The sequence below is a fragment of the Mandrillus leucophaeus genome, unplaced genomic scaffold (assembly GCF_000951045.1).
Source record: "Mandrillus leucophaeus isolate KB7577 unplaced genomic scaffold, Mleu.le_1.0 Scaffold250, whole genome shotgun sequence".
NCBI lineage: Eukaryota > Metazoa > Chordata > Mammalia > Primates > Cercopithecidae > Mandrillus > Mandrillus leucophaeus.
In genome coordinates this window covers 938,081-958,694 of record NW_012102588.1, presented here as the reverse complement: position 1 = coordinate 958,694, position 20,614 = coordinate 938,081, and positions in this window count along the sequence as shown.

The following is a 20,614-nucleotide window of genomic DNA, read 5'->3' as shown; positions in this document are numbered from 1 at the left end:
AATCAGAAATGGATTTCTTTCTTTTTTTTTTTTTTTTTTGAGATGGAGTCTCGTTTTTTTTTTTGAGATGGAGTCTCGCTCTGTCACCTAGCCTAGAGTAGAGTGGCGCAATCTCAGCTCACTGCAGCCTCTGCCTCCCGACTAGCTGGGACTACAGGTGCCTGTCACCATGCCCAGCTAATTTTTGTATTTTTAGTAGAGATGGGGTCTCAACATGTTGGTCAGGCTGGTCTCGACCTCCTGACCTCAAATGATCCATCCACCTAGGCCTCCCAAATTGCTGGGATTGCAGGCGTGAGCCACCATGCCTGGCCAGAAATGGATTTCAATAGAAGGATATGGGCAGCTGACAGAATCAAAGGGGAACCTTTATATCAGGGCTCAGGAGGAACAGGAGCTGGGTTTGTTCCTCCGGCTCTCCATGGGGTTGAGTTGATGGTTGGCACAGGGCACTGTCACACCACTTTCTGCTCCTAGTTCAATAGTCAGAGCCCAGGGTGAAGGCATCCAATGGGACAAGGGTAGGACCCCCACATCAAGACTGGGAAGAGGGAAACTGTCTAGATAGGCAAAGGTAGTGGAGTCTACTGCAGGAGCCACTTCAGACCACTGGGGCAGTTACCGCGATGGAAAGTGAGATGGCTGCTGCCTGTCCCCTTCATTCTGCCTGCTGGAAAGTAACTCGGAAGCTTCTGATACAGGCACCCAGGAGAGACACCCCGCTGCAGCTCCATCTGTGAATGCTGTCTGAATGCTCCCTTCCATCCACACTTGAAAGTATTTCTGCCTCGGGGTCCTGGACCAACACAGCTTTGGTGGATGGTTTTCCTCTCATTCCTAAACTGCCTCCAGCACTTTTCCAATCAGGAAAATCAGAAGGAAAAGCCAATGGTGGGGAAGGGGAGAGAGGTAGGGCACTCTCCTGGGGGTGGCAGGGAAGACAAGCTGGTGTTTAGTTAAAGCATTCATCAGTATCATCTACAGATTCCTCAACTGAAAGATCTGGGGTAGACTCAAAAGTGTATGGAACTAGCAGACACTCTTGGGAGTCTCTTCAGTCCTCTAGATTTGGAGATTCTCCAGATGAGAGAGTGATCTTATCTCAAATGGTGGGGAGGTGAAGTCCACACAGTGTTCATTTCCAGATCCTGATTTACTGGGCTGAAGAGAGCATCTGTGATGGCCCACGTGTCTGCCTCAGTCACCTGCCCCAATCCTGCCCACTACTGTCCTGGAACACAGGCCTGGAGTGCCTGGGAGGGGTGTCATCTTGATCTGGAATCAGGCAGTTGCAATGCCCGCTGAGTGCAGAACACTTTTGGTTCTAAAAATCTTGCCTTGATGGAGTCTTTCTAAAACATTCAATTTAGTTTGCATAGAAGGAACAATTCTGGCTGGGCATGGTGGTTCCTGCCTGTAATCCCAGTACTTTGGGAGGCTGAGGTGGGCGAATCACTTGAGGTCAGGAGTTCGACACCAGCCTGGCCAACTTGGTGAAACCCCGTCTCTACCAAAAATAAAAAAATTAGCCTGGTGTGGTTGTGAGCACCTGTAATCGCTTGAACCTGGGAGGCAGAGGTTGCGGTGAGTCAAGATCGTGTCACTGCACTCCAACCTGGGTGACAGAGTGAGATTCCATCTCTAAATAAATAAACAAGCAAAAGAACAATTCTGTTTGTTTTCACACTCATATTCCCTTAGTTTATGTAATATTCAAGTAAATCACTTACATTACAAGGAGCATAATAGGTCTGGTGGCAAACTGAGCTGAGCTTTGTCATGCATGCCCCTCAACCTGGGAAGCCAAGGCCTCTCCCAGCCATCCTGGCTCCCTGTCTGGGGACAAATTGCCTATTACACAGAAATATTGACAATGGCTGACTCTAGTTTGTAGGTTTATGGGTGATATTTTTGGGTGGTGCTATTTTATAGTCTCTAAAATTTCTGTAGGCTTATATTACTTTTTATAATCAAAGAAAAATGTGTTTTTAAAGACATATTTGCACATTCAAATGTATTTTTGGCATTTATGAGGAATATACCAAAGATAATTTTCAAGGATTTTGTTGATAAGAGACAGAAAGGGAAAAAACAATCAGTTTTTGATGATGGTAGATGAAAGTGGTTTTATAGATTTTTTTGAGTGCCTTTATGTGTTTACCCTTTATTAACCAGACCTCTACTTACAAATGGAAATTGGAGTCAGAATTAACCATTGTAAAACCTCCTTAAGTGGGCCAATCAAGATAGGATTTTTAAAAGTTACCTTACGGACCAGGCATAGTGGCTCACACCTGTAATCCCAGAACTTTGGAAGGCCAAGGCGGGTGGATCACCTGAGGTCAGGAGTTCGACACCAGCCTGGCCAATGTGGCAAAACCCCGTCTCTACTAAAACTACAAAAATTAGCCAGGCATGGTAGCAAGCACCTGTAGTCCCAGCTACTTGGGAAGCTGAAACAGGAGAATCACTTGAACCTGGGAGGCAGAGGTTGCAGTGAGCAAGACTGTGCCACTGCACTTCAGCCTGGGTGACAGAGAGAGACTCCGACTCAAAAAATAAAAACAAATAAAAATAGGCCAGGCGCGGTGGCTCAAGCCTTTAATCCCAGCACTTTGGGAGGCCGAGGCGGGCAGATCATGAGGTCAGGAGATTGAGACCATCCTGGCTAACACGGTGAAACTGCATCTCTACTAAAAATACAAAAAAATTAGCCGGGCGTGGTGGCGGGCGCCTGTAGTCCCAGCTACTCGGGAGGCTGAGGCAGAAGAATGGCGTGAAGCCAGGAGGCGGAGCTTGCAGTGAGTCAAGATCGCACCACTGCACTCCAGCCTGGGTGACAGAGCAAGACTCTGTCTCAAAAAAAAAAAAAAAAATAATAATAATAATAATAATAATAATAAATAAAAATAAAAAATAAAGTTACCTTATGTAGCATCGTATGTTTTTCGATTTACTAATTTTTTCTTACTATAAATGTAATAGAATTCATTTCAGTAATCAACATTGAGAGAAAGGACACAACAGTCACTCAATCTAACCACTGAACTGTGACATTTTTGTTTCAAATTATTTTCTCCCCCAAACTTTCAAACCATTGATGAGTCTTGCCCCATTTTAGCCTCAAAACAATGTTCAGAATAGGCCAGGCAGATGTGATGGTTCCAGTAGGTTCTACATAGAGACAGCCAGCCTGTCAAAGGGAACGCCCACTGCCTGATTGCTTTGTGCCAGGCGGTTCTTCCAGAGTCAAGCTGGCTGTGTCCAGTGAGGGACACCTGCACCTTGGGAATGATTAGCACATTCCCCAGAGATAAGGCAACTCTCACTAACCAGACCACTCCATGGATCGCTAGGACAACAGAGAAATACTAAGGTCACTTTATGTAGATGATTTTTGTTTCTTTATGTGCGTGTGTTTTAAAATTTCTGATATTTGTTTCATCTCATCTTTCTTTCAGAAATATCATATTGTTTTAAGTCTCTGTGTCAGAAATTGATATAACTGTATGAAATATTTAATCTGCCATATGGACCCTTTTTTAATGACCTGAATACCTGAATACCTCTTTAGATAAAATTTAACATGATTTTAAAATTGTTTACCTTTCGGTGGTAATACAAAGCAATTGAATATATGCCAAACATTTCCCCTCTCATCTCTCTAACTATTAAAAAAAAAAACCTCTGGATTTGTGGGGGTTTTTTTGTTTGTTTTCGTAACATTCTCTGAAACTATTTTCATACCTCAGGACAATTTTTTTCTTTGGGAGAACTTTCCGCCACTTTGCTGGGTTTTAGTCCAGAGAAACTGAAGGGTGGAATCCAAACAAAACCTTGTTTACTTTTTCCACACTTCAGGAACTAGAGTAAATTCAGTCCACAGAATCCTAGGGGGATGGAAAAGAAAAAAGGGCTTTTCGTTGTGCACAGCTGAAGTTAGCAAAGAAGGCTTTGTTTACACTGGACATTAACATCCTAATTAAAAGGGTAAGGCAATACATTGATAATGATAGATAATTGCCCTTGCGAGCAGCTATTGATGAGCTCTGGTAATCAAATGTTTGGAGGTATTGAGATGTTAATAGAGTTAAATTCTAGGAGCTGCTCAATTTTTGTGGAAGGAACTTAACATTTGGACAGAGTTTTGTTCTGGCAATCACCCTTGACGGTGCTTCACCTGGGTTCAGACAGGCAGTATATTCTCTTGGGCGCCTGTCCCTTTATTGTTGGCTTCAGGGAAAGAGACAGGGCCCCACAGGTCTCCCTGACCCTGGTTGAGGCTGGTGGCTGCGTCAGGCTGTCCAGTCAGGCAGCGCACCAGCCAGCCTTCTTCTGCTGTTTCACCTTTCCATTCCCTCATTTTCCCCCATTGGCTCCCAATGTGGGACACTGCTGTGGGCTTTGGTTTTCTACCTCAGTGAGCATTCAACGGTCTGTTTTGATGCCTTGCTTTTTGAGCCAGACTTAACAAAGCAAGGCATGGAATCACTTTCTTAGGAGGTCAAGAAAAACAAATTTAATCGAGCTTCCACTGGTAGGTTGTTGCTACTCTTTCTGCTTTATTTTTTTATTTTTATTTTTTCTGCTTTATTTTTATTCATTTAATGTTTGAGACAGAGTCTCACTCTGTAGCCCAGGCTGGCGTGCAGTGGCACAATCACGGCTCACTTTCAGCCTCCTGCTCTAAAGCTCAAGCAAGTCTCCCACCCCAGCCTCCCTGGTAGCTGAGACTACAGGTGCAACCCCACGCCTGGCCAATCTTTATATTTTTCATAGAGAAGGGGTTTTGCCATGTTGTCCAGACAGATCTTCAGCTTCTGGCCTCAAGTAATTCGTTTACATCGACCTCCCAAAGTGTTGGGATAACTGGCATGAGCCGCCGCATCTGGCTATTTCTGTGTTATATTAAAGAAAGCCTTCTTTCTTCCATACTATGTTAGGACACATACAGTGGCTGCTATTTAACCATTTTAAATGTATTAAGTGTACTTTTTAAACATTGTGGTAAAAACCACATAACATTTACCACCTTAACCATTTTTAAGCATATGATTCAATGGTATTAAATATATTCATAATGTGCAAGCATCACCACCACCCATCATTATAACGCTTCTCATCTCGTAAAACTGAAACTCTGTGCAAATTAAACCATAGCTTCTCATTGTCCTTTCCCCTCAACCCTGACAACCACTACTCTACCTTCTGTCTTTACGATTTTGACTACTCCTCTTCATACAAGTGGAATCATACAGTATTTGTCTTTTTGTGACTGGCTGATTTCACTCAGCATAGTGTCCTCAAGGTTCATCCAAGTTATAGCACATGTCAGACATTTTTTTTTCCTTAAGGTTGAATACCATTCCATTATATGAAAACACCACATTTTGTTTATTCATTCATCTGTTGGTAGACACTTGGGTTGCTACCATGTTTTTGCCAATGTGAATAATGCTGCTGTGAACATGGGTATATGCAGATATATCTTTGAGACTGCTTTCAGTTCTTTTGGGTATATACCCAGAAGTAGAATGGCTAAATTCTATGGTTATTCTAATTTAAGTTTTTTAGAGGAACTGTTTTCCACAGTGACTGCACCATTTTACATTCCCACCAACAGTACACAAGAGTTTCTGTTTTTCCATATCCTTGCCAACATTTGTTATTTTCTGTTTTCTTGATACTAGCCATCCTGATGGGTGTGAGGTGGTGTCTCACTATAGTTTTAATTTGCATTTTTCTAATGATTAGTGATGTTGAGCATCTTTTCATTTTCTTTTTGGCCATTGGTGTATCTTCTTTAAAGAAAGTCTGTTCAAGTCCTTTGTCCATTTTTGAATGTGGTTTTTTTTTTATTGTTAATTTTTAAGATTTCTGGGTATCAATTCCTCATCAGATATATGATTTGCAAATATTTTCTCCCATTCTGTGGGCTTCTGTTTTACTCTGTTGATGTGTCTTTTGATGCCCAAAATTTTAAAATTTTTGTGAAGTTCATCTATTTTTTTCTTTTTTTGTCTGTGCCTTTGATGTTGTATCCAAGAAATCTCTGCCCAGTCCAGTGTCATGAAGCCTTTTTTTTTTTTTTTTTTTTTTGAGACAGAGTCTCACTCAGTGCCCAGCCTGGAGTGCAGTGGCACGATCTTGGCTCACTGCAACCTCCACCTCCCAGGTTCAAGTGATTCTCCTGCCTCAGCCTCCCAAGTAGTTGAGACTACAGGTGCCCACCACCATTCCTGGCTAATTTTTTTCTTTTTTTTTTTGTTTTGAGATGGAGTCTCACTCTGTCGCCCAGGCTAGAGTTCTATGGTGTGATCTCAGCTCACTGCAACTTCCGCCTCCCAAGTTCAAGCGATTTTCCTGCCTCAGCGTCCTGAGTAGCTGGGATTACAGGCACCCCCACCATGCCCAGCTAATTTTTGCATTTTTAGTAGAGATGGGGTTTCACCATGTTGTGCAGGCTGGTCTCGAACTGCTGACCTCAGGTGATCTACCCGCCTCAGCCTCCCAAAGTGCTGGGATTACAGGCTTGAGCCACTGTGCCGGCCTATTTTTGTATTTTTAGTAGAGACAGGATTTTACCATGTTGGCCAGGCTAGTCTCAAACTCTTGATCTCAGGTGATCCACCCACCTTGGCCTCCCAAAGTGCTGGGATTACAGGTGTGAGCCACTGCACGTGGCCTATAAAGCTTTTGCCCTATGTTTTCTTCTAAGAGTTTCATAGGTTTAAGTTCTACATTTAGGTCTCTGAACCATTTTGAATTGACTTTTGTATATGGTGTTAGATGAGTCCAACTTCACTCTTCTGCATGTGGATGTGCCGCTTTTCCCTGCACCGTCTATTGAAAAAATTGTCCTTTTCCCATTGAATGGCTTTGACACTCTTTTCAAAAATTGTTTGACCATATATATATATTAAGGTTTACTTCTGGGCTCTTTATTTTGTTCCATTGGCCTATATGTTTGTCTTTATGCCAGTACCACACTGTTTTGATTACTGTAAATTTGTACTGAGTTTTAAAATCAGGAAGTATGAGTCCTTCAGCTTTGTTTTTCTTTTTCAAGATTATTTTTACTATTTTAGGTCCCTGGAGATTCCATATGAATTTTAGTATGGGCTTTACTATTTCTGCAATAATTTTACCATTTTTGGTTTTTCACATGTCAGTTTTATGCCATTCAACTTAATAGTTGAACTCTATGGCCAACAATAAAGTGAGGTAGGCTAAAGGAGTAGGGAACTGATATTTATTGAAGACACAGTATGTACTAGGCTTGATAACCCACTTACACCTCAAATTACCTCTGCAGTATAAATGATATGAGGGTGAGTATATGGCTCGGCTATTTGCTAAGCAAGTAAATGCTTAGCAGTGGCATAAAATAGACTGGGATATGACAATATCTTCCAGAATGTTTATGAATGTAAGCCCTGTTATATACAAAAAGCATATATGAAAAGTATACCTGATATAGTTAATAATAACTCAGTTGTACATTTTATAATAACTTAAAGAGTGCAATTGGATTGTCTGTAACTCAAAGGATAAATGCTTGAGGGTATGGATACCCCATTCTCCATGAGGTGCTTATTTCACATCACGTGACCTGTATCAAAACATCTCATGTACTCCACAAATATGTACACCTACTATGTACCCACAAAAATAAAAAATTGAAAAAAAAGTGCACAAGGAGGTGGCTGGCATATGTTAGCAGCTCAGTGAATGTTGGGATGGAGAAACTGGGGCTCAGAGAAGTGAAATCACGTGTCCGAAATAAAGTTGATACATAGTGGAGACAAACACCAGCATTTTCGGTTGAATTCAAAACCCATCTTCTTTCCATTTCACTCCCATGGTTGGATTTTCTACAAGCTCCAGTCTTGGTAGCCCTGACAACTCTGCTCCCCACAATCCCCCAATGTCCACCGACAGTTCTTAGTCACATGATCAGCGAAGTCTGTGAGGTGGTCATCCGGGTCTGGACCACTGGAACTGGAAGAAAGGGCAAAGACTAGAGGACTTGCCCCCCATGCATAGCCACTGACCCTGCTCAGCTTCCTCACCATCCCGACAGCCTGCTGATGGCTGAACTGGAGGCCAGACTGTCAGAAGTGTGTGAACCAGAGCAATTCCATCTTGAATAGGAGCTGGGTAAAATGAGGCTGAGACCTACCGGGCTGCATTCCCAGAAGGTTAAGGCATTCTAAGTCACAAGATGACATACAAGGTTGACACAAGATACAGGTCATAAAGACCTTGTTGATAAAACAGGTTTCAAGATGGTGATGAGAGTGACCTCTGGTCTTCCTCACGGTTACCCTCTCACCAGCGCCATGACAGTTTACAAACGCCATGGCAACATCAGGAAGTTACCCTATATGGTCTAAATAGGAGAAGCATGAATAATCAACCCCTTGTTTAGCATATCATCAAAGAATAACCATAAAAATGGGCAACCAGCAGCCCTCGGAGCTGCTCTGTCTATGGAGTTGTAGCCATTCTTTATTCCTTAACTTTTTCTTTTTTCTTTCTTTCTTTCTTTTTTTTTTTTTTTTTTTTTGAGACAGAGGTTTGCTCTTGTTGCCCAGACTGGAGTGCAATGGCGTGATCTCGACTCACCACAACCTCTGCCTCCCGGGCTCAAGCGATCCTCCTGTCTCAGTCCTCCAAGTAGCTGGGATCACAGGCATGCACCACCACACCCAGTAGAGACAGATTTTTCCATGTTGGTCAGGCTGGTCTCGAACTTCTGACCCCAGGTGATCTGCCTGCCTCAGCCTCCCAAAGTGCTGGGATTACAGGCGTGAGCCACCATGCCCAGCCTTTGTTCCTTTACTTTCTTAAACTTGCTTTCACTTTACTCTATGGACTCACCCTGAATTCTTTCTTGCACAAGATCCAAGAACCCTCTTTTGGGGTCTGGATCGGGACCCCTTTCCTGTAACAAGACTGTATCCCCTTGGCAGACATATGATTCTGCACCCCGACTTGGTCTCCAATTTCCAGAGATGGAGAAGGAGGGAAACGAGGGAAAATGCTTACTGAGGCATCTTCTATGAGCAGTCACCATACTAAGTTCTTTATTTACATTGCTTCTTGCACTGTTCACAACAATCCATGATTATCCTCAATTTAGAAATGTGAAAACTGAGATCACTGATGAAAAGCCACACACTGCATTTTGACTTGACTCTCTTTCATTCCAGAACCCTTATGATCCAAGATGGAACTGAAATGCTATCCTATTATCAAGAAGGAGCATAAGAACAGCTAGAGGAGAGATGCAAGATTGAAATATCATGGAATGGGCTATGGTTTATCCTCTCTTCTGGTCATAAAATATCATCAGGTTGCAATTGCTCAGATCAGAAATTCCCAAGCTTTTAATAAGGCCCTCAGGGAGCCTCATTCAGGGACAACTGCCCTGTCACTGGGAATAAGTAGAGTGTGTGGGAAATATGTTGTCCTTGATAAAACCTCCCCTTAGGAAAGAAGGCAAGAGAATTGAGTAAGATTATGATGGGCCAAAAGGAAAAAATAGAGAAAGAGGCTGCATGCTACAGAGAACAAGAGCAAAGATTCGAAAGCTTGGCACAGTTGGGCTTGAAACCATCTGTGTAAAGGGGACTAATAATGCTGACCTCATTGGGTCAAAAATGACGTTTAAAATGATGGTATTTGCAAGGGGCCTAGCATGTATTAAGAATTTAATAAACATTGGTTTTCCTCCCTTCTCCTAGGGATTAGGGAAAGCAACATCACTTTGCTTAAATGCATATAAAAAGGCTTCAGACTGCTTCTTAACAATGAGCATCTTTTGACAGTGAATATGCAAACCAAAAATAAAGAGCAGTTGAGAAACTTTGGCCAGTGGTATCCCTATCTCTGCTTACAATCTGGCTTGTCACGAGGGTTTTCCAACTTGGAAAACAGCAGAGGCTCCTGTTTGCAATGCTCTGTCTCTGACAGGGGTGAGCCTGCCCCTTCCCTGACTCCAGCCCATGCTGGGAACAAAAGGATCTTGGGGAGAAAAGCCCTCCCTCTTGGTGCCCCCTTTGTCATTAGCAGAAGGACCAAACCTTAGAAAGAAAGACTAGAGGTGGAGAGGGTGGGGACAATAGAAGGTTTTTACAGCTGAGTTTTCCTGTGTGCTATGAAATATGCACAAAAGAGAGAACCAGGGCCTGTAGAGTAACAATTCATAGAGTCACAGATTTCAGAATCTAAGGTAAGATCATAATGTGTTGTTGTGATCATTTTATTCACATTCTCTCATCAGTATCAAGCTGATCCTAGGTACAACTCATTGAGACATTCAATGTTCTTAGCATGCACTTTGTTTCTCCTTTAGAAGTATAAGAAGCATTTCAACTATTTTTTCCATGTGTAATTGTTTCCCTTGGACCCTGATGCTTTAGTTCCTGTCCATTGTTGTTTGTCAAAGAGCTTTCATTAACTCATACAGCTTCAGGGAGTTCTGCCTTAGAGCGGGTGTTGAATCCCAACATGTTCCCTGCGTCCTTCAGGGTTGGTGTTAGCCTGTGCCCCTCCTTGCCTGTCCTGCCCATTTGTTCTGCTTTCCCTCTCACGTTACTGAAGGCAAACATCTCAAATGAACCATTTAACCCCCACCCCTACTTTCTTCCAGCTCTGTTGGATCCCGAGGCTTTTAAAACATTTGACTCATTCAAATGGACTTATTCAAACTGACAAAATGCAGTTTTATAGAACTCTAGCCATGAAAACACTATAGAAACAGGCTTTAGGTCTTTATCATTCTGCAGAATAATAAAAAAGGAGAACCAAAGTGATTCAAATGGCTGTTTGTGTATTGAGTGCACAGGGCGTTAGGGACCAGGCTTGGGAGACAGCCTTCTGTTTCCTCCCCACTTCATTCCTCTGCTCTGGTACGTTAGCACTTGCCCTCTGGGCAAGCGGGCTGATTATTTCGCTGGGCGACTGCCCACATTTTCCTTTTTTATAACAAGTAAATATATTTCCATTGTAGCTTGGTTTTAGCTTAGAGGCCACACAGTAGGCCTGGGAGAGGAATGGCTTTGCATGTTGAGAGAGGGAAGGCCAAGGCCAAGATCAGTGTGGATATCAGGTAGGTCTGCAAGCCTTTACTGGATTAGACAGACACATGCCAATTACTTCCAAAAGCTTGTGGTTCCTCTACCACCCTCACCTTCTCAAACTTAATGTCTTGTTTATGGAATACCAGGAAGTGGCTGCATGCCATGAGGTGGTTTTTTATGCACAAAAGAGTTCAAGACACCAATAGTCACACTAATTTTTCTTTTTAAATTACTTTTATTTTTCAGTAGCTTGAGCACACACTTAACTAACTTTGTTTTTCTGAGATGCCCAAACCCTGCTTAGGAAGGACTGCCTATGGAATGAAAAACTGTTCCACAATCACTGACAGAGTCCTTGACAAAATAAAGTGTTAGTTTGGCCAAGCAGCAAGAGTATATCACATTTTTATTTATTTATTTATTTATTTATTTAGTTAGTTAGTTAGTTAGTTAGTTAAGAAGGAGTCTCGCTCTGTCGCCCAGGCTAGAGTGCAGTGGTATGATCTCGGCTCACTGCAACCTCCGCCTCCCCGGTTCAAGCGATTCTCCTGCTTTAGCCTCCTAAGTAGTTGGGATTACAGGCGTGTGCCAACATGCCCGGCTAATTTTTGTATTTTTAGTAGAGATGGTGTTTCACCATGTTGGTCAGGCTGGTCTCGAACTCCTAACCTCGTGATTCACCCGCGTTGGCCTCCCAAAGTGTTGGGATTACAGGCTTGAGCCACCGCGCCTGGCTTAAGTATATCACATATTGGCTAAGCAAGTGGTTTTCCGCATTTGCTGTGTATGGGATTTACCCAGGTGATAAAATATATGCAGTTCAGATTCTGCCCCAGAGATTCTCATTCTATGAGCCTAGGCCTAAGTGTCTTCTTCTTCTCTCTCTCTCTTTTTCTTTTTTTCTTTTTTCTTTTTTTTTTTTGACAGAGTCTAGCTCTGTTGCCCAGGCTGGAGTCCAGTAGTGCCATCTCCACTCACTGCGACCTCTGCCTCCCTGGTTCAAGTGATTCTCCTGCCTCAGCCTCCTGAGTAGCTGGGATTACAGGCATGTGCCACTGTGCCTGGCTAATTTTTTTTTTTTCTGTGTTTTTAGTAGAGGCAGGGTTTCACCATGTTGGCCAGGCTGGTCTCTGACCTCAAGTGATCTGCCTACCTCGGCCTCCCAAAGTGCTGGGATTACAGGCGTGAGCCACCATGCCTGGCACTGAGTGTCTTTTAAAAGCTCTTCAGGTGATTCTGATAGACAGCCAGGGTTCAGAACACTTGGGCTAGGTGCTCTCCTTTACAGAAAGATCCAGAATTTATTTTAGAAAGACCTATAAAATAAATTTGTTGTTTGGAGGTCTGTAACTACAAAACTAGAGGTATTGGATTGATTGTACTGTATGTAAATTGTTCTTCTACCATTAACAACCACCCAACAACTGTGTGAATACACTAGACCCTAGTCTCCTCATCTGTAAAATGGAGGCTTAGCTTATATGGTTTCCAAGGTCCCTCGCAGCTCTAACTTTTTATCATATTATGATTCCTAAATTGCTCCAATTCCTGAAGAGGATTTCAGCTGGAGGAAATAAGTAGGAATTTGAAAGAAAGAGGCTAAAATCATCATCATCACCATAAACAATACTTGATAGAGCCAGATCTTAAATCTGGGTTCCTTAAGGGGCTGTTTATGTGACACAGACTTGGCCGGGCACGGTGGCTCAAGCCTGTAATCCCAGCACTTTGGGAGGCCGAGACGGGCAGATCACAAGGTCAGGAGATCGAGACTATCCTGGCTAACAAGGTGAAACCCCGTCTCTACTAAAAATACAAAAAATTAGCCGGGCATGGTGGCGGGCGTCTGTAGTCCCAGCTACTCGGGAGGCTGAGGCAGGAGAATGGCGTGAACCCGGGAGGCGGAGCTTGCAGTGAGCTGAGATCTGGCCACTGCACTCCAGCCTGGGCGACAGAGAGAGACTCCGTCTCAAAATAAATAAATAAATAAATAAATAAATAAATAAATAAAAGGACACAGACTTAACGATGCTCAGCTCAGCTGCTTATGACCTTGCACATATTCCCTAACTTCTTCACCTCAGTTTCTTCGTCTGTAAAGTGGAGTCAGTAATAGCATCTATGTCATATAATTTTTTAGAAGATTAATTGAGTTTATATAAAATACTTCTATGTTGGCCAGGCTGGTCTTGAACTACCTGAACTTGCAGGAGAATAGTTGTTTTAAGGCACATGATTCAAATTCTCTTTTGCCACATCTATTACGGTCCTGGGTTGTTCTTAAACAGCCAGAGAAAATAGGTCGTTTGGAAGAGTAATCTACTTCGACCTTGCTTGGAAGAGTAATCTACTTCAAGCAAATGAAAATAAATACTTTTTGATTTATGTGGGAGACAAAACAGTAGACAATGATTTGACTTACTTGAATATTTATTATCTTACATAATGGTAAAATTCTCTCCAGTGGTTTTCCTATTGCATTTCATACAAGCATGTGATTTGCTTTAGGTGTTAAATGAGGAGGGAGAGTGTCAGAAGCCTCAGGTGGAGATCAGGACATTTGGTTTCCAATCTTACCTCTGCCTTGGCCACAGCACCAGCTCTTGAAACCTCAACCTCCTTGGCCGTGGTAAAGCATGAGTAACTTGTCTAAGGGCCCTATGCACAGTGAATCCTGTTTAGGAGTGACTTTTGGTCAATATATTTTATTTATTTTATTTTTATTTTTTGAGGTAGGGTCTCACTGTCACCCAGGCTAGACTATGGTGATGTGATCTTGGCTCACTGCAGCCTGGACATCCTGGGCTCAAAGGATCCTCCCTCCTCAACCTCCCAAGTAGATGGGACTACTGGTGTGTACCACCACACCGGGATAATTTTTGTTTTGTTTTGTTTTGTTTCTGTAGAGACAGCGTCTCCCTATGTTGCCTAGGCTGGTCTTGAACTCCTGGGTTCAAGCAATCCTCCCTCCACAACCTCACGAAGTCCTGGGATTATGGGTGTGAGCTACAGAACCTGGCAGACTTTTGGTCAGTTTGTTGATTTTTTCAAAGAACCAGCTTTTGGTTTTATGGATTTTTTTTTTTTCTCTATTGTTTTTCTAGTCTCTATTTTATTAATTTCTGCTCTAATCTCTGTAATTTTCTTCTTTCTTTTTGCTTTAGATTTAGTTTGTTGTTTTCCTTTCTTAAGGTGGAAGTTTAGGCTACTGATTTGAAGTTACTGTCCTTTGTTAACGTCAACATTCAGAGCTATAAATTTCCTTTTAGTCACTGCCCTAGATATTTCCCGTAAGTTCTCATATGTTGCATCTTCATTTTCATTCATGTCAGGCTATTTCTTTTTGTGAGTTTTCCAACTTTTTTCCTACTGTTGATTTTATTCTGCTGTGTTCAGAGAACACACTTGGTAGTTTTTTTTTTTTTTTTTTTTTTTTTTTTTTTTTTTTTTTTTTTTTTTTTGACAGAGTTTCGCTCTTGTTGCCCAGGCTGGAGTGCAATGGCGCGATCTCAACCTCCGCCTCCCAGATTCAAGCGATTCTCCTGCCTCAGCCTGCTGAGTAGCTGGGATTACAGGCATGCGCTACTACGCCAGGCTAATTTTGTATTTTTAGTAGAGATGGGGTTTCTCCATGTTGGTCAGGCTAGGCTTGAACTCCTGACCACATTTGATCTGCCTGCCTCAGCCTCCCAAAGTGCTGGGATTACAGGCGTGAGGCACCACGCCTGGCCCTTGTTTCTATCTTTTAAAATGTATTGAGGTTTGTTTTGTTGCCTAGCCCATAGTTTATCCTGGAGAACGTTCCATTTGCACTTGAGAAGAATGTGCATTCTTCTGTTGTTGGGTGGAGTGCTCCACAGACCTCGGCTAGGTCTAGTTGTTTTACATGTCATTCAGGTCTTTTAGTTCCTTGTTGATCTGTCCAGTTGGTCTACCCACCACTGAAAACGTTATATTGAAGGATGAACTTGACCTTTGAAAAATACTTCGACTCTATGAGGCATACGGTAGTTCAACATCTAAGGGGTATTTATATCTATGAAGCACAATTGTAGTCACAGCACCGTGTAAAGCAGATAAATCATGATATTTAGAGTTCTTTTCTTTTTTCCTCAAGAGGAATGTGTCTCAGGAGTATTCTCTTTATTTTATTTATTTCATTGTTTATTTTTTGAGACGGAGTCTCACTGTCTCACCCAGGCTGGAGTGCAGTGACATGCACTCTGCACTCCAGCTCAGCTCACTGCAACCTCCACCTACCTGGTTCAAGCGATTCTCCCACCTCAGGCTCCCGAGTAGCTATGATTACAGAGGTGCACACCACCATGCTTGGCTACTTGTGTGTGTGTATTTTTTTTTTAGCAGAGACAGAGTTTCACCATGTTGGTCAGGCTGGTCTCAAACTCCTGACCTCAAGTGATCCAGTGATCCTCCTGCCTTGGCCTCTCAAAGTGCTGGGATTACAGGTGTGAGCCACCGCGCCCAGCTGGTAGCATTCCCTTTTTTAAAATGGAAAGTAGAAGCCTGGAGGAGCTAACCGATGTGCCCAGGACACAGTGAAAGAGAATGGCTGAGCAGGGACAGTGGGCGTCTTTGAGGGCTCCCAGGATCACCTTCTCATCAGAAGAACTGCCTTCCTTGTGGGCTGGTTACAAGCTGATAGATGCGTGCCAACATGCTGTGTGTGTGTCAGTGTGACACAGGGAGAGAAAGAGAAAGTGTGTGTGAAGTGCACGGGGCAATTGCGACGCTAACTTTCTGTTTATCCTGGAGCCAGTCAGGTTTAATCATTCCTGGAATTTTCATGCATGAACAGGGTGTTGTTGTGGACTCATTATTTACATAACATTTTTCTTTCCTCTCCCTCTCACCTGAGGGGGAAAGGGGCTTTCTCTGGAGCCAGGAGAGACACCACTTCCCCTTATCTTTAGTGCTGAGAGCCCACAGGCATGCCTGCTGCCTGCTGCGTCCTCTGGACTGTGTTAGGGACATGACTTGCAGTGTCAGACCAACCATTCATAAGGCAGATATGCACAAGGCTTCTCTCTACTCTTGTTTCCTGTCTTTCCTCATTCTCACCTGGTTGTCCACACAGTAGGCACTCAATCAATATTTATTGATTTGGTTTTGTAATGAGGCCAGGCCAAGTTATATCCTGGTTAATGAACTACTGACTTCAATGAGAGGTGGGGCTCTGTTTCTCAGGCATTTTCTGGAGTCTCTCTCTAAGAATGACAGATGAAGACCAAGAGAGGGAACAAGCAGCAGCCCAGGGTCACAGCAAGAGTGGGACGCCTGGACTCTGGTCCTGCCACTGAGATGCTCCACCTCTTAGGGGAGTCCTGGCCTCTGTGTCCATGACTGTACTATATGGGTGCTTAATCTAAAGACTGGCAGGGTTGACTTCTGCCTTAATATTTTCTCATTCCGTGAAATGAAATGCGCCCTTCCTTTGCTCACTTGCTTTCATACTCATGCCCTGATTCAACAAATATTGATACAGCGCCTACTCAGTGCCAGGCACAAAGGAGACCTGGAGTGGCAGGTAGGGATGGGGATGCATAGAAAAACAATGGGCAGCTCCAACCCTTGAATCCAATTTGCTGGGTGGAGGGCCAGAATGTGAGACAGACATCTACGTGGATAATACTACTGGGCGGGATCAGATCGATAGCTCCTGGGGTAACTCCCCACACAGTCCTGTACTGAGGGTGCTTGCCTCAGAAATCTGGGAAACTGAGGTAATGCCAAGGGGAAGCTAGAAGGTAGCAGTGTTCTTGAGTGGGTAGGAAGGTTCAGTGGGACTCTCCTGAGCACTTCACTACATTTAAAGAGATCACGGATTACCTCTCACCCACCCGATGGAGACATCAGGAATGTATGCACATGATGACTGTGTGTCTAGATATTTTGAGTTGAGTGAAAAAACCCACATGGAGGTGTTTATGCCATAGGCTGGGGCTGTCAAATAGGCTACCAGTGTTCTCTGAGATTGGTTGCCCTTAAGATCTGTTGTTCCTCAAAGATCAACAGAACTCAAGGAGGCCTTAGAAGGAGGCCCACACGTCTTCCAGGACTATGCCCCAGGTAGCCACAGCCTGACCTACAGTTGAGCACAAGCCATCACCTTGGCTCAGCTCAGCCCCATTCTTAGTAATCACAGAGCCCTCAAGCCAATCCAGCCCATGCAAATGCCCAGCAGAGCTTGTAAACAAAACCAAAACTAAAAAACAGAAAATTAAACGAAATCCCATCATGCACTCTCTCATGCAGCCCAAATAACCCTGCTGCCATACACAAGATCAGGCCACACATCTGCTCTTGGCTACTGGATGATGGAGCTCTAGTACTGTATTCTTTTCACCTCTCTTCCCAATGGACCAGAAGAGGGGGGAAATTCCACCTGGATCTGGGCATACCACCAAAAAGAGACGCAACGTGGATACCATTCAAATCCTAACATGGCAGAGAAAATAACAACGACCTAGCTAAACTGACTGCTCACTGTATTCCGGGCACCGTGTTAAGCACTTTATATACATTATCTTATTCCATTCTTCAATCATACAGGGTAGGGCTATCATTGTCCTTGTTTTTATTGGTGAGTAAACTTAGGATTGGAGAAAACAAACAGTACAATAACTAAAAGCCAGAGTGAGTAACTCCTAAAGGCATATTCTCTTTCTCTTTCTCTGTCTCTTTTTTTTTTCTTTTTTTTTTTTTCCCGGAGGGATAGGGTTTCGCCACGTTGGCCAGGCTGGTCTCGAACTCCTGACCTCAGTGATCCACCCACCTTGGCCTCCCAAAGTGCTGGGATTACAGGCATGAGCTACCTTGCTCAGACAAGGCATATTCTTAACCATTACCCCATGTGGCACCTCTCATGGCTTTATTTTACCATAAATGAAAATTAAGCAACAGAACACACACAATGAAACCTCTTTTTCTGCTTTAGAATTCAGTTTTGATCTGAGTTTTTGAAGCATTTCTGCTGGATGTGTATTTTTAATATTGTAAGCCACTGCAAATCCTTGATGAAAATAGGCACATCACATAGCTCAGTTTTTTAAAAAAGCAACAGAACACACACAGAGATCATGGAAATCGGCTCCAACCTCCGTCTGGTTATAACTGCTTTGGAGTGGGGGCTGGGGGAGCTGTCTTTGTGGCTGCCAGACAGAAGGTTGTTTGAACTTGGCTGGTTATGAGAGCCAACAGAGTGAATTTGAAGAGAAAGATAAACATGCAATAACTGTTCAAAGCTTTAGGCGTTATGATTGCTAATTGAGAAAGGCTCTAAATGATAGCTGCTGGGGTGCAGGGATTTCATTCCTGGGGGATTAGTGACTCGGGGTAACTCTGGGACTGTGTTCCTTCAGGCTCCCCCTGAAAAACATTATAAGTGGTTGTAGGGTCCTACTCAACTGGGAACAGACATACATCAGAGTGACCCAGGGCAGCAAAAATGCCTTAACTCTGAACCCCCTCAGGTGGACTCTTCACATGCACACGTGTAGGCGCTCTCAGACATGTTCCCACACATATATATGCATGCTGTCTTACACACTCACACCCAGACATAGCCATGTGCAAAAACACCAGCTCACATGACACTCTCACATTTACACATTCACATGCACACATTCTCTCTCACACACATACACACACTCCTACTCTCTCTTGCCTATACACGCATGCTCCTGGCAAGCCTGTGACCATCATACCTGCCCAGGTCTCTTTCTGGGCCCAGCCCCAGCCCGTGCATCCTCAGGCCTGTCTCATTGGGCTGCCATGCTGTCTTCACCTTTCCCTCAGAGCCTGTCACACTGTCCTGCACTTCAAATGATAACTGTGTGAGAGACCCGAAGCCACTGCAAGTAAGTGTGACTGTTCTGACTACATGGTCCCTGGGGTAAAAGGCAGGACCCATAGCTGGCCTCTCACAGGGGCTACTGGCATCTTGCACCCCTCTGGCTCCTTGCTCTTCCGGAGACAGCTTGATGAGGTGGACAGGGCTTTGGGAAAAATAAGACCTGGGGCAAGCCACGGTTCTGGGACCTTGGGTAAGCTGCTGAAACTTCTGAATCTTGATTTCCTCAGCTGTAGAATGGAGCTAATATGCTATGGAATTGCAGAGAGTATCAAATCCCACAGCTGACAGGAACTTGCTATGGCAACGAGGGTCGTTATCAGTGGTTCTTCTGGCTGATAAGTTGTAAAATGTCTCTCTGACTCATTCTCAACTCATATTGGCAAACTTTCCTGCCAGATGAGTCAGTTTTGTGTCAATCTTGCTCCAAAATATGTTTTTTTAGAAGAGGCACCAATATGCTCTACCGATTACCCTCACGAGAAAAGCACCTTTATGCTCACTTCCTTCTGCAAGTATATAATGGTGTTAAGAAAATAGCCACCACCTGCTCCCACCCAGATCTGCACAATAGTCCCATAACTGGCCCCTGCATCCATTCTCGGCGTCTTGCAGCCCAACTATTTGTTTCCAGAATGATCTTTCAAGCCTCATCTATGATTATTTCATTTCTTATCGCCCATGAGATAAAGTCCACACTTCTTAACTTGGCCCACTAGACCCTGTGTTAGCAGGCCCTGTCTTCCTTTGAAGTCCCATTTTGCATGCAACTGTTTTGCTATGTTAGGAGCACGGTAACCTCTCCCTGTCTTGTCAGGGATGCTTCCTCTGGGTGTATAACACTGTTCTTCTTCCCCAGCTCCAGTACTCATTCGTCAGGTTTTGGTTCAAATTTCAATTGCTCCAGCAATCCCTTCCTGCTGCCCACAGACTGTGTGAGGGGCCCTAACACGAGTTCCTGCTCCAGCACACTCACACTTCCCAAGAGTCACATGTGTGACTGCCTTCCCTAGACCCTAGAAGCTGGAAGTTCCATCAGGCAGGGACTGTATCATCTTGTTCACCAGTATAGTCAAGACACTTAGTTCAATGCATGACACACAGTGGACCCTCAAACTGGCTGCTATATACAGTGGGGCAGGTTGCACACTGAGTAACTCCGGGGGCTCCATTTGCATAAACTACACTGTGGACACACCCCATAGAATTATGCAGGGTCCGGCCTAAACACACAGTGGCCCAGCAAAACGTTTTGGATGTATGATCAAATGAATAAATAAATTTTGCTATTTTCGGTGCTCTCTGTTAATAATGAAATTAATGTTTGGCTAAAGGAAAATAATCTGATTTCAGTAGTCTCTTTTCAAATGCCAAAGAATGAAACATTTGCAACTAGGCAACAAAAATACAGAAATCTAATCAATGGTTCTCAGTCCTGGGTGCCTGTTAGAATCACCTGGAGGCTCTGAAACATGCTGATGCCTGGGCACAATAGAATCTCTGAGGGTGGGGCCCAGCAGTGGCATTTTTAAATATGTCCCCACATGTCTCTAATGTGCTGCCATGACTGGGAACCTCTGGCCTTAAGAGCATCCAAGCACATCCAGAGTGCTTAAGAAACCCACCTGGTAACCATTAACTGCCCTCTCAAACATTT